Genomic DNA, 4,042 nt, shown 5'->3' with positions numbered 1-4,042 from the left:
TGCATATATGTACATGCATAACTAGGTCGTTGATGGGAGAGACGATTATTCACCATTTTATCTCCAGTTCTAGTACCATGCCCTGCACATGCTAGGTTTCAGTAAAAATCTATTCAATGAATGAATAAACACATATCTTTACATACTATAGAAATGATCCCTGAAAGTATAGCCTTAACACATATCTTTAAATACATACACCATTATCTGTCTTTCACCACCAAAAGGCCAGGCTGCAAGTCAATGACTTGAAGCTTGATTTGTGCCCTTAAAAGTATGCACAGGCTAGGGATGTAGCTCAGTGGTAGATCATCTGTTTAACATGCCCAGGGTTCCATCCCAGCACCATTAAAAAAAAAAGTCCACTCCATATTATTACACAGCTAAATGTCATTGCTTTGAAGTGAAGCATATCTGAAGAGAGACAATTTTTATTTCATGACCTAAAAAATGATCAGTATTAAAATTATTTATGTCATCTCTGTTGTATTTACTAACCATGCAGTATAATTGTTTAGTGATTTGGTTGACTATTTTTAATAGCTTTACTGAGATATAATTGAAATAATGTAATATACCCATTTAAAAATGCAATGCATGATTTTTACTAGATTCATAGAACTGCCCAATCACCACCACAATCAATTTTAGAAAAATCTTTCCACTCAAAAGTAAAGAAAAAACCCCACAAAATCAAAACCCTGTTCCCATTAACAGCCACTCCTCATTATCTCTAAACACACCCCCACAGGCAACCACTAATCTACTGTTTGTTTGAGATTTGCATATTCTGAACATTCAATATGAATTCAATCAATCTCTAGGTATATTTCAAATAAACTGCCCCATCCTGAAGCAACCATTAATCTACTTTGTCTTTATAGAGTTGCTTATTATGAACATTTATGTCCTAGTCCTTTTTTTGTTTTGTTCTGTTTTGTTTTTATTTAAAGACAGGAGCACATTAAATGATCCAGGCTGGCCTCAAACTTGTGATCCTTCTCCCTCAGCCTCCCGAGAAGCTGGTATTATAGGTGGCATTATAAGTGTCTGACGTCTTTTCATACTTTTTTTTGTTTTTTTGTTTTTTCCGGTACCAGGAATCGAACACACAACCTCTCACTTGCCAGGCAGAGGCTGTGCCACTGAGCTAAATCCCCAGCCCCGTCTTTTCATACTCTTTATCATATGGTTTTTTATTTTGTTTCTTTGCGTTTTTTTGAGACAGGGCCTCACTGTGTAGTCCAGGCTGGGCTCAAACGAACAGTGATCCTCCTGCCTTAGCCTCCCAAGTGCTGGGATTACAGGCATGCACCACCATTCCCAGCTTTCATTTTAGTATAAAAATTTTTTAATTTGCATAAAGTCCTACTTTTTTCTTACATTCCTTCTACAAAAAAGCAGGCTGGGATTTTGTTAGGGATTGCACTGAATCTGAAGATCAATTTGAGAAATATGACCATCTTAACAAAATTTAAGTCTTCCAATCTATGAACAAGGGATTCTTTCTATTAATCAAATGTTCTTTAACATTTATATTCAGTTTTCCTGTCCCATATCCCATCAGAAATACAAACCAGGTCTATTATACATATGGTGATCAAAAATACAGTTTCTATCTAAAGTCAGACATCCTTAGGTCAGCTATGTAAATATGGACAAATTAACTTTGCTAAGTCTCTATTTTCTCATCTTCACAGTGCAAATATTAACATGTATCTCACAGGATGTAAAGATTAACAATAAATGTATGAGACACAGCAATAACTAAGACTGAGTAGTAAATGTTAAGTAAATGCTCAGTCTTAGTTTTTCTTCTGGTTGGAATTTGAAGTGGCCCCCAAAATCTCCTCTATTGAAGTCTTGGCCTCCAATGTAGCAGTGTTCAGAGGTAGAGCCTTTGAAAGGTGATTGGATCATGAGTGTTCTAACATCATCAGTGCATTAGTCCACTGATGGAATCATACTTTAATGGGCTATTGGGAGACAGTAGAAACTTAAGAAGTGCAGCCTCATTAGAGAAAGTAGGTCCTTGGGCACATGCCTTTGAAAGCTGTATTTTGTCCTGGACCCCTTTCCCTCTCTCTCTGCTTTCCAGCCACTGTGATGTATATAGCTTTGCTTTACCACCCTCCTGTTCTGCCTCACCATAGGCCCAGAAACCAGAGACCATGGACTGAAACCTCTGAAACCATAAGCCAAAATAAATCTTTCCTTTAAATTGATTTTCTCAGGTATTATGTCACAGTGACAGAAAGGTGACTGCTATTTATTGTAACACTTAACTATTAATAGTGATTTTTTTTAAATTATGAAAGCCCAAATATTTTCCTATGTATGCTTCCGTATCTCCTTAGAATTCACTGACTTTATATCTTGTTTCCCTCAAATTTTCTGTGGCTTCCTTAAGAATAATGAATCTAACTGCTAAAAAACTTCAGCTTGTATCTAATGAAAAAATTTAAAAAGAAATAGCTAGCCAACTAACCATGTGTACACTTCTTTCCTAGGTAATCTAGCTACATATTAATAATGACATTCAAGATTTAATAACCCTTGTCCCCTACAGTCTAATCTCTACATGTGATGATTCTTTTAAAATATAAATCAAGCTGGGTATAGTGGTGCACAGTTTTAATCCCCACATTCGGGGAGGTTGATGCAGGATTACAAATTCAAGCCCAGCCTGGGTAATTTGTTGATTTAGCAAGACCCTATCTCAAAATAAAAAATATAGAAAGGGCTGGGAATATAGCTCAGTGGGAAAGCCCTCAGTACTGTGAAAAAAGTGTACCATATCAGATCATCTCATTCTCCTGAATAAATCCTTTAGTGGTATCATCCTTCTCCAAGTAAAGGCTCAAAGCATCACAATAGCTTTATAAGAATTTAAGAATTGTAAGACCTTCTGTGATCTAATGCCTGGCCAAATATCTACCTCATCTCTCATACAGTGTCCTAGCATTTCCTCAAACCTGCCAGGCATATTCCCACCCCAAAGCTTTTCCATGTACAGTACTCATGTTGTTCTGTCTACAAATCTCTTTCTGTTTTACGTCCTCTGTTCTTCCTTCAGAGTCTCTCAAATATCATAACAGTGAGGTTAGCCAGGGCTGGTGGCACACACCTGTAATCAATCCCAGCACTCGGGAGGCTGAGACAGGAGGATCATTGCGAGTTTGAGGCCAGCTCACTACAAAGTGAGCTCAAGGCCTGCCTGAACTACATAGTGAAACCCTGTCTCAAAAAGACAAAAACATAACAGTGAGGCTGACCATCCTATAAAAAATGGTAAAAATCAATTCTCTTGTTTTATTTTTTTGTTTATTTTTTATTTTTGTCTTTTGAGACAGGGTCTCGCTATGCAGTTCAGGCTGGCCTTGAGCTTACTTTGTAGCCCAGGCTGGTCTCGAACTTGCAGTGATCTTCCTGCCTCAGCCTCCCGAGTGCTGGGATTATAGGCATGCCCCACCATGCCTGGCTAATTCTCTTATTTTTCTCCCTAGGACTTATAGGCAAATTATATAAAAATGTCTCCCTAGGACACTTGGCGAATTATATATTTACTTGTTTATTTGTATCTCTTTTCCTGTAGAATATGTCACATAGGGACAGAAATTTTCTTGTATCCTGTGCCTTTAAGAGTCCCAGGCTCATTAAATATGTGTTGAATGAGTCCCCCAACATCAGTAGTCAGAAGTTAGCCAGCAACTTTGGTAGTAAGAAAAGAACAGGGCAGCACCAAAGGAGCTTTACAGGGGGACTGATTTCAGTTAGATAGAATGCATTTCTCTTGATTGATCAAGGGATAAATGCTACCAAAAGCTCAAACATGCAAAGTCCTCCTGTCCTTTTAAATTGGCCAGTATCATAAAATGTTAGAGCTTGTTCTAAAATGGGCACAGCTCCCTTATGTACCCTTATAAGGTATGAATTCTGTGGATGAGGGTGGATTTAATGACTTTAACATTTTGTTATTAAAAAATGGATCTGGGGGCTGGGGTTTAGCTCAGCCGTACAGCACCTGCCTGGCAAGCACGAG

The sequence above is a fragment of the Chinchilla lanigera genome, unplaced genomic scaffold, assembly GCF_000276665.1.
Source record: "Chinchilla lanigera isolate Chin_1 unplaced genomic scaffold, ChiLan1.0 scaffold00036, whole genome shotgun sequence".
Classification (NCBI taxonomy): domain Eukaryota; kingdom Metazoa; phylum Chordata; class Mammalia; order Rodentia; family Chinchillidae; genus Chinchilla; species Chinchilla lanigera.
This window is presented reverse-complemented; position numbering follows the sequence as displayed.